Raw genomic sequence first — 14,257 nt, forward strand, 5'->3', positions numbered from 1 at the left:
GAGGTTCAAGGAAAAATTTGAAGGGGGAGAGGGAGAAGCTGGACAGATGTGTCAAAGGAAGTTATTTATAGGCAATGGGAAAGGGTGGACCATGTTCTTGGGAGCTCCAGGACTGATGGGAACAAAGAAGCAGAATATTTGGTAAATGAAGCCTGATGAATATGGAGAGAGAGCTAGCTCTCAGAAGCCCATAGCTCTAAGGATCAGAAACTGGATCCTGAGCATGAGAGGGAGGCTCTGGAAAGTTCTGGCAGGTGCATGGCCCCAGAACTGCTTGCTGTCTCCTACATGAATGTGTCTTCTGAATAAACACAAGGCTCACTTATATCTTCCTCAGATTACTTGCCGTTTAGAGCAGCAAAGAGCCCTCTCTCCCACCCCCTTAGTATTTTGCCTCACTCAAGAAGAGAGGTTTCTGCTCAGGGCTGACTTTATTTAAAGATGCCTTTAAAACTGTTGTTCTCCATGGCAACTAGAGAAATAGATGAGTGAAGAGCTTCTCCAGAATCCCCAGGTTTCTCCACATCTTCAAATTTGTTTCAATTACTGAAGAAAAATGGCATGGCACAAACAACAACTCATTTTTCTCTCTAAATTCCAAGGCCTGATGCAATATGTTTTCAGCAAGTACTGTGGTAATGTGTCCTAATTTAATAAAACTCTGCAGAACGCAAAAATATGGACATCCAAAAAGAGTGACTGCTTATAGTATTGAAAATTTCTTTCTTTTTTTAAAAAGGATTTGGAGCAGTACATGACACCTGTAAAAAGTTAGATTTCCCTGGCTTGTGCATTTAAAATGCATTTTACAAAAACTCAACTTAGAATTATTGGGAATATGTTGCCTCCAAAACGAGGCCACCCAGCAGGAGGTTCAATAGGAATGGTTTTAATCCCAGGCTTGCTTGGTGGAAGGGTTCTGCATGTCCCCATGGTAACAGAAGGCAGGGTGGAGTGGTAGTGGGGGTCCCTTTTGCTCTCTCTAGAGTTCCTCTCCAATCCCAGCTCTCTCTGGAGTTGGGGGTTTTTGGTGATGAGGTCAGTCAGAACCAGTATCCCTGAATCCTATGAGATTTGTTTTGGGGAGGACTCTACTAACATATAGAATAAACTCTTCCTTTGATCATCTTTGAAGTTTTTCTGGATGCTGCTTAACTCTGTGGATTAATAGTATGGTTTAACATAAAAGAATAACCTGTTCCAGAGTGCCGGCAGCAGATTGTCCCAGAGATCCACAAGCTAGACCTTGCTAATGGAAGGCCAGAGACAGACCAGATTCTGTCCTTTCTGTTCCAGCCAGCTGAATCTGTGACAGCCACCTTTACCTGCCTTCTATATTCCAGCCTCTAAACCTTTGCTCACATCACACCCCTGTGCTGGTAGCTCTTTCTGCCATGAGGCATTCTTGGCTTGGTGCTCAGGGCCTGTGACCTTTCGAGGACCCATGACAATATTTCAGGCCTGGAAAAAAATGAATTGGCTCCTAAACATGAGGATTAAACACTGAAATTGAAGTAAATATTTAATTAAGAGTCTGCAAAATGTAACATGATATCAATGAGTCAGCTACTACTCAACTCAAGCCCTATATGATTACATAAAAATGTTAACAGTTTGGATCATGAGAAAACATTTATAAGTTATAAGGAAACTCCAAACTGGAATTATAAAAATTATACAGCAAAAATTTATATGTTTTGTGGGATGGGAATATGTTTTAATGTGTTTGCTATGAAGTGGGACAAAGTTGGACCCTGAAGTCCTAGACATGGGCCTGGCACTATTTCTTAGTAACTTTGCAATCTTGGGCAATCAGTAAAAGTCATGGAACAATGCTTGCCCATTTGCAAAATGAATTTAAATGAGATCAAGGTGATTTGTAGATGTAGTAGTGCCAATGAAATATGTGTAAATTTTATTTGTGAATGATCTAAGGCAAATATGTAGAAGTAAAAGGAAAGGTTTTCTCACATGATGACAGGCTTACTACCTATATTTGATTCTCTTTTAGTGATAGGCCAGGCAGGTGGAGGCAAGGGGCCTCTCTCCGCACCTCAAGGAAGTTCTGATGGGTCTGGGGTCTTCTGAAGAATGATGGAGAGGTTTTCTTTCCTTTGTAGACATCTGTTGAAAAGAATATTTATATATTCTTTATATTTCTCTCATTCCCCTAGAAGAAAGATGATAAGAAGAGCAAAGATTAAGCAGGACAAGAGGTACAATCTGGATAGTAGAGCTCATCCTCCTAGTTTGTTCAGTCTGGTTTGCAAAGACATTCCATCGGTAACCTTAACCTGGTAGCATATATTTCCAGGTACCCCAAAAAAGAGACTACATAGAAATCCACACTATGCCCCCCTCAAGAAATATCTCCTTTGTATGGCCAGTGCCCCCTTTCATGTCAGAAGCCTGCAAGTGGCAGGACTGGATGTACCATAACTATGAGAAGCTTGGAGAGGAGATTGCTGCTGGCATAGATGGGCATTGTATGGGCATCATTTCAATCTCAGGCCAGGCCCTGATTGATGGCAACAACTCAGATGGCCTGGTTGCAAAGAAAATGCAGTAAAATCTCCGTATACCTATACTGACTGGTTGGTTGATTGATCTTTAAAGTTTATCTATTTTTGTGAGAAAAGAGAGAGGGACGGGCAGAGAGACAGGGAGAGAGAGAATCCCAAGCAGGCTCTGCGCTGTCAGCACAGAGCCTGATGTGAGGCTCGATCCCAGAAATCATGAGATTAGGACCTGAGCCAAAATTAAGAGTCGGACGTTCAACTGACTGAGCCATCCAGGCACCCCAATACTGATTTATTCAAAACAGTTCCAAATTCAGAGCAGTTCCAACCCTGCAATCAGTTGTGTACCATATTATCCAATAAAAAGTATTGAAAAACTCTAAATGTGATTAATCTTTTTTATACTCTGAAGTATTCTGGTTTTCTAGATTTACTTAAGAAGGACTTTTTGAGGGTTCCTAGGGTAGGTATTTGTATTGGTACTTTAATATTCTTGCCTCTTGATCTCTGATTGTTTTGCCTGCAGCCTATGCTCTGTGAAGTTTGGTTTAAAGATGGACTTCTAAAGATACCCTGTGCATTGGAGTCACCAGGCCTGTGCACACACTCTTTCCCACCCTGGTCACCCTCTTGATCATCTTCAGTGATACACAGTTTGCTCATCCCTTAAGGTCTAACCGAGGACTACCCCTTTCATAAGACTTCCCTGGGCTACCTCAGACTGCATGGGCCTTTCTTTCTTCTAACCTTAGTGACTCAAATTGGCACCACTTATTTAGGATTTACGTTTTTCTTTGGATCCAATTCAGCATTGCCTGTAATTTCATGTGTGAACAATTCTGGAGAAGGCATATCAAAAAACAAGGCAAGCTTCCTCCCTTGAGGACATCTAGGGACATGTTAGGAGAGGCCCATGAAAGTTGAGGGCATGGAGGAAGAAGGTAGAGATTGGCCCTGAGGAGGTGGCCATGGAAGGGTGCACAGAGGTGGCAGCCTTCTTGCTGAGTTTGTGGGGAAGACAACAGGGAGAAAATCCAAAGCTACAGAGAGATGAAAAAGTTTGGACTTGTCATGGGACAGAGAAAGATGGCTGTGGCTCAGTTGTAGTTGTGGAGAGCACATTCCCTGGGGCCAGGCTTTCAGGGTTGGAGTCCTGGCCCCAGCACCTACAAGCTATTATGAATGTGAAAAGTTACTTAACCTCTCTTGGCTTGTTACCTCACCTGAACAATAATGTGAATAATATTGGTATTGACCCTTAAAGTCATTGTGAGAATGAATAGGTATAAAGTGCATAGAACTGGGCCTCTGTTACGGTCACAGAAATAGTGAAGATGAGCTGCTCTGGGGAAGAGCAGAGACCCATGGGGGAAATGCCACTGGCAAGGGGTCAAAATGAGGTGGAGCTTGTATGCCATGTGTGGGCATGAGTTGGGGCTTTATCCTTTGGGCAGTGGAATCTTGAACTGTAACTTAAATGTTCATGAGGATATGTTTTATCTTAGTTAAAACTAAAGAGAAGAACTGTCTTATACCCTCTTGCATTCTCTATGGCAACTAGAATAGTTCCTGATAATAAATACTTGTTGAGTGAATGAATGAATGAATGAATGAATACTAGGCTAAAAGATCCTCGTTTCTGTGTACATGGTATCAATATACTACATTTTACTGCAGTGTTCACTGAAGCTCTCCTTCTGTGTCTAATACACTTTACTTCTTCCAGACTCTCACATCTATGAACTTACTCTTCTCCCTCACTGTGATCTTTGGTCTTTTGTCTTTCTATTCTCCTAGGGCATTTAATGAATTGGGTTTATGTCTGCCTGAATGTCTGCCTCAGGAACTGCAACTTTAAGGATGTGTGATTTCCTTTCCCCACTCCTCCCTGCCAGCCCTCAAGAGTCCTGACAAACCAGTCCCCATCCTGGGTCATTACCTTCTTCCTTTTCCACATCTCTCACTCTCAGCCTCCTACACACTGTAAGTCCCTACATTTAGGACTTATTAAAATGTGATGTTGTCTACTGCGTCCTCAGTGCTGCCAGGCAGTCATTTGTTCTGTTAAATCTTCAAAAAATTAAATATTACAAACATTTACAAAGAATATGCAGCTCAATGAATTTTTACAAAGTTAACCTCCAACTGATCATCACCTGGGTCAAAAACTAGAATGTTTCAACACCCCTGAAGTCTTTCTCACGCCCCTCCTGATCACTAGTACTTTGTCTTTTTCTGCAGTAAGCACTATCCTAAAGGTCATAGTAATAATTTCCTAACCTTTCTTCATGCTTTAACAACTTAAACATGTACTATTAAACACTATAATTTAGTTTTGCTCATTTTCTGAACTTCACATAGATGGAATTATATAGTATATGTATTGTGTGTATTTGGCTTCTTTGGCTTATTATTATGTGTATGAAATTCATGTCATTGCATGAAGCTATAGTGCATTCATTCTCAGCGTTGTGTATTATTTCATTGTATAAATATACCATATTTTTAAATTATTTTTATTAAGGTATAATTGACTGACATATAACATTATATTAGTTTCAGGTGTACAACATAATGATTTGATATTTGAATACAATGTGAAATGATCACCACAGCAAGTCTAGTTAACATTCATCACCATACTTAGCCATGAAAAAATTTTTCTTTTTTTTCTTGTGATGAGGACCTTCAAGATTTACTCTCTTGGCAACTTTCAAATATGCAATACAGTATTACTATAGGTAACATGCTGTACATTACATCCACATGAGTTACTAATTTTATAACTGGAAGTTTGTACCTTATGATTCCCTTCACTCATTGCTCCCCACCGGCCTGCATAATTTCTTTATCCTTTATGTAATTGTTGGATACTTGTGTTTTCAGTTTGGGGTTATGTTGAACAAGTGCTGCTGTGGTTATTCCTGTACATGTCTTTTGGTGCCTTTGTGCATGTATTTTTGTTAGGAATTCCACTGAGGAGTGGAATTCTGAATCATAGAATAGGAGAAAGAAAATCAACTAGCTCCCAATTTTGTTATTGCAATTTACATACATCCACCATTCCCAGCAGTGAATGAAGGTTCAGGGTTCCATATCTACACTTACATTTGGTGTTGTCAGTATAGTGTTATCTCAGTGTTTTAAAAAAAAATTTTTTTAATGTTTACTTATTTTTGAGAGAGAGAGTGCTAATGGGGGAGAGGCAGAGAGCGAGGGAGAGGCAGAATCCAAAGCAGGCCCAGGCTCTGAACTGTCAGCACAGAGCCCAGTGTGGGGCTTGAACTCATGAACTGTGAGATCATGATCTGAGCCAAAGTCAGATGCTTAACTGACTGAGCCACTGAGGTGCCCATATCTCAATGTATTTTTAATTTTCATTTCTCTAAGTACTAATAAAGTAGAGCCCTATTTCCTATGTTTTGGGGCCATGGATATTCTCTTTTGTTAAGTGCTTTTCCTTGTTTTCTTCTCATTTGTCTGTCTTTTGTTTCTGAGTTTGTAGGAGTCCTTTTGGGTCGGTTGAACAGCATCTTTTGATATACACAGAAGTTCTTATTTTCATGTGGTCTTGTTTATTAATCTTTTCTTTTGGTTATTGTTTTCTATAGCTGTGTAAGAAATGTTCCCCTGTCTTGAGGTCATGAGATATTTTCTTGTATTTTTTATAGAAGTTTTACTATTATTATTATTATTAAATATTCATTTTGACTATTATTTGCCTTTCACGTTTAAATCTGTAATTTATCTGAAATTGGTTTTTATATGGAGTGAGATAGGGGCCAAGTTTCTTTTTTTCCCACATGGATATCCCGTTTTTCCAGGACAATATATTTGAAATGCTATGGTTCACCCACTCTCTCCAGTGACAAACTTGTCATGTTCATGTATGCATGAGTCTGGTTTAGGGTTCTTTATACTGTTCCATTCACCTCTGTGTTTATGTCAGTGCCATACTATTTTAATTATTGTACCTTTATAATAAGTCTGGATACTTGATAGAGCAAGTCTTCCTTGCTTGTTTTTCTTCTTCATAGAAGAAAGCTCTTTACCAACCTTTTCATTTCCATATAAATGTTAAAAATAAGGTTGTCAGTTTCCTATACAAAAAAAAAAAACAAACCTGTAAGAATTTTGATTATAAGTGTCTTGAGTCTAAACATAAGTTTCAGGGAAGAATTGGCATCTTCACAATATTGAGTCTATTATTTCATTAACTTGTATATCTACCCATTTTTTGAGATCTCTTCAATTTTTCACAATAATGTCTTACAGTTTTTTGCACATCTTTTGTTATATTTATTGCTAAGCATTTGATATATTTATGTTTTTTGTTAATGGTATTTTTAAAGTTTCTTTTTCTTATATATTATATTCCTAATTATATTAGAAATATAATTGTATTAATAATTACACATAATTATATCATCATGTAAATAACAATATAATAGATTTTTGTATGTTGATTTTGCATCCAGTTAATCACATATGTTAGGTCTAAAGTTGAATAGATCATTTTGGACTTTTAAATGTATGTTATCATTAGAATCTATGAATAATAAAAATTTCCTTTCTTCCTTTCTAATCCATATGCCTTTTTTTCTTATCTTATTACAATGGCTAGTACAATGTGGCATAAAAGTGGTGATAGCAGGCATTCTTGTTTTGTTCTTGATCTCCAAGGGAAGTTTTTCAATATTAACCATTAAGTATAATATTTAACATAGATATTTTGTAAGTATTTGTATCACTCTGCATCTAGTCAGTCCCAATGAGAAATCAGGGAAACAGGGAAAGTTCAACAAAGAATTATTTAACCATGATAGGAGGGTAACTATGAAAATGCAGAGATAATGTTAAAGGACAGCCAGGGCTGAAGGAGAGTATCCAAGGAAATACAAACTTGGAAATGGAGCTTCCTTCCCATGGCTTCCTTCCCAGCCCTCATTGTAAGTCATGTGGTTGCAGCACTCTGCTTGGTGGAAAAGTTTTCAGGGTTGCTCAGGCTAGCACAGGGCCATGGTTGAGAGGCAAACAGGAAACAATCTTTTAGGACTTAGGCCATTCAAGGCTGGTGTAGAAAGAGTTAGGTTTCTACTGTGTTTGTGAGGCCAGGATCTTGGAAAGGCCATAGGAAGGCCATTACTGGACCTGGACTGAGGCTGCAAGATTACTGAGGACTACATGCTCTGTGCACAGAGCTGGATCAGAGCACCCCAAATGTGCCCACCCACTCATACCTCTGACCAGTGTGCAGCAGGAGCAAGAAAAAGTAAAACACTGTACTTTGGAGTCAGAAAGAGAAGCCATCTTTCTCTTGCAGTGTCACTTCAGCACCCCCTTTTGGCAAAGTTCCACATACTTGGTATGAAGGAATAGTGAGTGCTTCAAGAATCCCATCCATCATAGAGCAGGTACTGAAGAGTGAATTTGGAGCTGAAAGGCAATAAATCGATAACTGGCACAATACGCTTGATCAGATTAAGGAAATTCTCTTCTATTTCTAGGTTGCTAAAAGTATTTTTTGTGAATGGGTTTTGAATTTTATCAAAGGATTTTCCTATTGAAACAATCATAAGGTTTTTCTTTACTATGAATGTAGTCAAGGACACTAATCAATTGTTTATTGAATAAAATAAGTAACTTAAAATTTACCATGTTTTTGTACATTTTTGTAATTTTTAAGTGTACCAATTCAGTATCATTAATTATATATACACCATTACCACTGTTCCAATTTTTTTCATCAGCCCAAAGAGAAATTCTGTGCCCCTTAAGTAATAACTCCCCATTCCACCTCTGCCCAGCATCTGACAACTTCTAATCTATTTTCTCTGAATTTTCCTATTCTAGGTATTTCACATAAGTAGAATTACATATTTGTCCTTTTGTGTCTGGACCACTACACCTAGCTTAATATTTTCAAGTTTCACTATGTTATAGAACTCCATTTTTGTTGTTGTTGTTGTTGTTGTTTTTTGGTTTTTTTGAGGAACAAGGACCACATTTTTTACTTGTTTATTTCTTGTATTGGAAGTATTCCTTGATGACATTCTTGGCCTGAGACTCTTTGCCGTAGACTTTAATCACCACACGATAGCAACCGATCACTTTGCAGGGTTTACTCTCTGTGTCAGTTTTATAGAGGCCTGTGCATTTTATAGAGGCCTATGCATTACCCTAGTTTCTTGTTCTCATCAACCTTAATTAGGTTGATTTGGTGTTCAGCACAAAGGGCCTCACCAACCTGACATACATAGGCTCATCACACATGAATGCAACACACAAGGATGGATTTGGTGCTTGTTTAAGGCTTTGGCAGCTTCACAAATTCCATGTGGTAGGCCATCATGGATGAAGGCAGTCTTCAGCACCTCTTGTAAAAAAGTATTAACATCCATTACACTTCCAGCAGTAATGCTTTCCTCAACCATGGTCATGGGTTACGGGTGGAGCCGAATCTTGGTGCACCTGGGCCTCCACCTCCAGGTATGACTCCATGGTGGCAGGGAAAGAACGGAACTTCATTTTTTTTTTTAATGACTGAATAACATCCATCGCATGTATATGTCATATTTTGTAATGGTTAGTTATATATGTCAATTTGACTGTGCCATGGATGCCCAGATAGCTGATGGTGTCTGGGTGTGTCTGTGAGGGTGTTTCTTGAGGAAATTAGCATTTGAATTGATGGACTGAGTAAAGCAGATGGCACTCCCCAGTGTAAGTGGGCATCATCAAGTCTGTTGAAAGCCAAACTAGAACAAAAGGCCAGTGGAAGGCTGAATTTGCTCTCTGCTTGACTGATTAAGCTGGCTGGGATATTGGTCTCTTTCCTTTAGCACTCCTGGTTCTCAGGCCTTCAGACTTGAACTAGAATCTATACCATTGGCTCTCCAGCTCTCAGATCTTTGAACTACACCACCAGCTTCCTTGGGTCTTTAGCTTTGCATATAGTAGATTATGGGACTTCTCAGCCTCCGTAATCATGTGAGCCAATACCTTATAATAAATCTCTTTATATTTGTGTATCTCTGTATCCATCTATCTGTTATCTACCTATCATCTCCCATTATTTCTTTAGAAAAATCTAAATATAAAACATTCATTCACTTGTTGAAGGACACTTGGATTATTTCCACTTTTTGGCTAATATAAACAGTGCTGCTATGAACATTAATGAACAAGTACCTGAGTCACTGTTTTCAATTCTTTGGGGTATATATAGGAGTGGAATTATATGGTAGATCACATGGTAATTCTGTGTTTAACTTTTTGAGGAACCACCAAGCTGTTTTCCAGAGCTGCTGTACCATTTTACATTCCCACCAATAATGTACAAGTGTTCCAATTCTTCCACATCTTTGCCAACACTTTTTATTTTCTTTATTTTCTTGTTTTGTTTTTTTATCATGGCCATTATGGTAGGTGTGAAGTGGTACCTCATTATGGTTTTGATTTGCATTTCCCTAATGACTAATGATGTTGAGCATCTTTTCACGCATTTATTGGCCATTTGTATATCTTTTTGGCCCATTTTAAAATTGGGTTGATTATTTTTTTGTTTTTGAGTTGTAGGAGTTATTTATTATCTTCTGGATATTAAGTCCTTATCACATATATGCTTTGCAAATATTTACTACCATTCTGTTTCTTGTCTTTCATTATTAATAGTGTTATTTGATGCACAAATTTTTTAATTTTTACGATGTCCAGTTTCTCTATTTTCTCTTTTGTTGCCTGTGCTTTTGTTTTTTTGTTTTTATTTTAAGTAGGCTCCATGCCCAATGTGAGGCTTGAGCTCATGACGCCAAGATCAAGAGTCACATTGGGGCACCCGGCTGGCTCAGTTGGTTGAGCCTCCAACTCTTGGTTTTGGCTTAGGTCATGATCTCACAGTTTGTGGGTTCAGGCCCCACGTTGGGCTCTGTGCTGACAGCGCAAAGCCTGCTTGGGATTCTCTCTCTCCTGCCTCTCTCTAATGCTCTCTCTCAAAAAAAAAAAGAAAAAAAAAGAAAAAAAAAGAAAAAAAAAAGAATAAAATTTACCAAAAAAAAAAAAAAAAAAAAGAGAGAGTCACATGCTCTACTGATGGAGCCAGCCAGGCACCCCTACCTGTGCTTTTGGTTTCATACTTAAGAAAGCATTGTCAAATCCAAGGAACATTTATTCTTATGTTTACTTTTAAGAGTTTTAGCTCTTAAATTTAGGTCTGTGATCCATTTTGAATTAATTTTTGTATATAGTCTAAAGGAAGGTTCCAACTGATTCTTCTGAATGTGGATATCCAGTCTTCCTGGAACCATTTGTTGAAAAAACTACCTTTTCCCTCCATTGAATAAAAGATTTTATTTCTATATTCTTCAATTCTATTCTATTTGTCTATATCTGTCCTTATGCCAGTACCAACCATACTGTTTTGATTACCATAGCTTTGTAGTGCATTTTGACATTAGAAAGTGAGTCTTCCAACTTTTTTCTCTTTCAAGCTTGTTTTGGCTACTCAGAGCTCTTGAAATTCCATATGAATTTTAGAATCTACTTTTCCATTTTTACAAAAAATATCATTGGGGTTATGATAGAGATTGCATTGAGTTTGTATATCACTATGGGTATTGTCATCCTCACAGTATTAAGTCTTCTAATTCATGGACAAGAAATGTCTTTTCCTTTTATTTACATCTCTTTTAATTTCTTTCAGCTTTGTTTCATAGTTTTCAATGTACAAGTCTTTCATCTCCTTGGTTAAGCTAATTTGTAAGTGTCTTATTCTCTTTAGGTCTTTGTAAGTAGAATTGTTTTTAAAATTTCTGTTATATTTATTACCAGAATAAGGAAATAAAACTGATTTTTGAGTGTTGATGGTGCAGTCTGCAATTTTGCTGAATTTGTTTGTTAGCTCTAAAAAGTTTTTTGAATCTTTAGAGTTTTCTACATATAATATCACATCATCTTAGAAGAAAGATAATTTTACTTCTTTTCTAATTTGCATATCTTTTATTTTCTTGTCTTGCCTAATTATTCTGGCTAAGACTTGCAGAGTGATACTGAATAATAGTGATGAAAGTGAGCATCCTTATCTTGTTCCTGATCTTAGGGGGAATACTTTCACTCTTTCACTATTGGGTATGATGGGTTGTGGGTTTTTCCTACATGGTCTTTATCATATTAAGGAGGTTGCTTTCTATTAGTGTATTGTGTGTTTTTATCATGAAGGTGTATTGAATTTTTCCAAATGCCTTTTATACACTGAGATAATCTTGTAGTTTCTTCTCCTTCATTCTATTAATATAGTGTTACATTGATTGGTTTTCATATATTGAATCATCCTTGCATTCTGGGACAACTCCTATTTGTTCACAGTGTAAAATCCTTTCACTATAATGCCAAATTCACTTGGCTAATATTTCATTGAATATTTTGTTGAATATAGATTTCCTATATTCATTAGGAATATTAATCTATGATTTTCTTTTTTGTAGTATCTTTGTCATGCTTTGGTTACACTGATCTCATACAATGAATTAGTAAAGTGTTCCCTCCTCTTTAATTTTCTGGGAGAGTTTAAGAAGGATCTATGCTAATTCTCCTTTAAATGTTTGGTGCTGGACTTTTCTTTGTTGGAAGGTTTTTGGTTTCTGATTCAATCTTTGTATTTGTTATAGGCTTATTAAGATTTCTGTTTCTTCTTGAGTCAGTTTTGGTAGTTGTGTTGTTTCTAAGACTTTGTCCTTTTCATCTAGGTTACCCAATTTGTTTGCATACAGTTGTTCATAGTATTTTCTTATAATCCTTTTTATTTATGTAGTGTTTGTTGTCCTGTCCCCTATTTCATTTGTAATTTTACTTGAGCTTGGTCTTTTTTTCTTAGTCAATTTAACTAAAGTTTGTCAATTTTGTTGATATTTTTAAAGAACCAACTTTTGGTTTCCTTGATTCTTCTGCTTTTTAGTTCTGCATTTTGTGTATCTCTGCTCTAATCCTTATTATTTCCTCCTTTCTATTAGCTTGGGTTTATTTTTCTTTTCTTTTTTTAGTTCCTTATGGTGCAGAGTTAAGCCATTGATTTGAGATCTTTCTCTCTCTCTCTTTTTAAAATGTAGGCATTTACTGCTATAAATTTCCTTCTGAGTACTCTTTTTGCTGCATCCCATAAGTTTTGGTATGTTTTATTTTCATCCTCATTTGTCTCTAAATATTTTCTAATTTCCCTTGTGATTTCTTCTTTGACCCACTGGTTGTTTAAGAATGTTGTTTAGCTTCCACATGCTTGTGAATTTTCCAGTATTATTTCTGTTACTGATTTCTATCTTCATCCCATTGTGGCTGAAGAAGATACTGTGTATAATATCTATCTTTTTTTTAATGTTAATTTATTTTTGAGAGAGAGAGTGAGCGAGCAGGGGAGGGGCAGAGAGAGAGGGGGGCAGAAGATCTGAGTCAGGCTCTGTGCTGACAGCAGACAGCTCAATGCAGGGCTCAAACTCACAAACTGGGAGATCATGACCTGAGCCAAAGTCAGAGGCTTAACCGACTGAACCACCGAGGCACCCCTATGATATGTACCTTTTTAAACCTACTGAGAATTGTTTTGTAGCCTAACATATGGTCTGTCCTAGAGAATGTCTCATGTTCTTGGAAGGAATGTGTATTCTGCTGTTGTTGCATGGAATATTCTGTATGTCTGTTAGGTCTAGATGGTTTATGTGTTGTCCAAGTCCTCTATATCCTCACTTATTTTCTGTCTGGTTGTTCAGTCCATTATTTAAAGTAGGGCATTCATGTTTCCAACTATTATTGTAAAACTATTTCTTCCTTAAATTGTCAGTTTTTCCTTCATAAATTTTGAAAGTCTCTTGGGTGTGTAGATGTTTTAATTGTTATATTATCTTGCTGTATTAAAAATGTTATTTATATATTGTCTGTCTTTTTCTCTTTTAATCTTTTGGAATTAAAGTTAATTTTGTCTGTTATTAGTATAGCTACCGCAATTCTCTTTTGGTTAATCTTTGTATGAAATACCTTTTTCAATCCCTTCACTTTCAACATATTTATGTCTTTGTTTTTGTTTTAAAATTTTTTAATGTTTATTTATTTATTTTGAGAGGAAAAGAAAGGGAGAGAATCCCAAGCAGGCTCCATGCTGTCATCAGCCCAGACCCCGGCATGTGGCTCGATCCAGGAACCATGAGATCATGACTTGAGCCAAGATTAAGAGTCAGACACTTAACTGACTGAGCCACCCAGGTATCCCAATCTATTTGTGTCTTTGGATCTAAAGTGAGTCTCTTATAGATGTATATAGTTGAATCCATTTTTAGAAACCTTTTCTGCCAGTTTTTATCTTTTGATTGGAGAGCTTACTCAATTTATATTTAAAGTAATTACTGATAAGGAGGGTCTTACTTAGTTTTGGCATTTTGCTATTTGTTTTCTAGGTATTATAGCTTTTTTTGTCCCTCACTTCCATTATCACTGCCTTCTTTTGTGTTTAGTTGATTTTTGTTGTGCGTTTGAGTCCCTTCTCATTTCCTTATGTGTATATTCTATACCTATTTTCTTTTTGGTTACTATAGGGATTTAATTTAACATCCTAAGGTTATAGCACCCTAATTTGAGTTTATAACAATTATCTTCAGTAGCACACAACACTTGTATGTAGCTCCCTTCTCCCTTTCTATTATTAGAAGCCACAGATTACATCTTTACATGGTACATGACCAGTAGTATGTTTTTTA

At 37.0% G+C, this 14,257-nt stretch overlaps 1 long non-coding RNA gene and 1 pseudogene across 1 annotated transcript in view; one reads left to right on the forward strand and one right to left on the reverse strand.

Moving 5' to 3' along the window:
* Positions 1 to 14,257, forward strand: part of LOC124504193 (uncharacterized) — a 92,284-nt gene that overhangs the window by 72,797 nt on the left and 5,230 nt on the right. The window lies entirely within an intron of this gene.
* Positions 8,538 to 8,953, reverse strand: LOC124504192 (40S ribosomal protein S12-like; annotated as a pseudogene).

Source organism: Lynx rufus, unplaced genomic scaffold, assembly GCF_022079265.1.
Source record: "Lynx rufus isolate CCGP_SWC_20201006 ecotype Redwood Valley unplaced genomic scaffold, mLynRuf1.p SCAF_8, whole genome shotgun sequence".
NCBI lineage: Eukaryota > Metazoa > Chordata > Mammalia > Carnivora > Felidae > Lynx > Lynx rufus.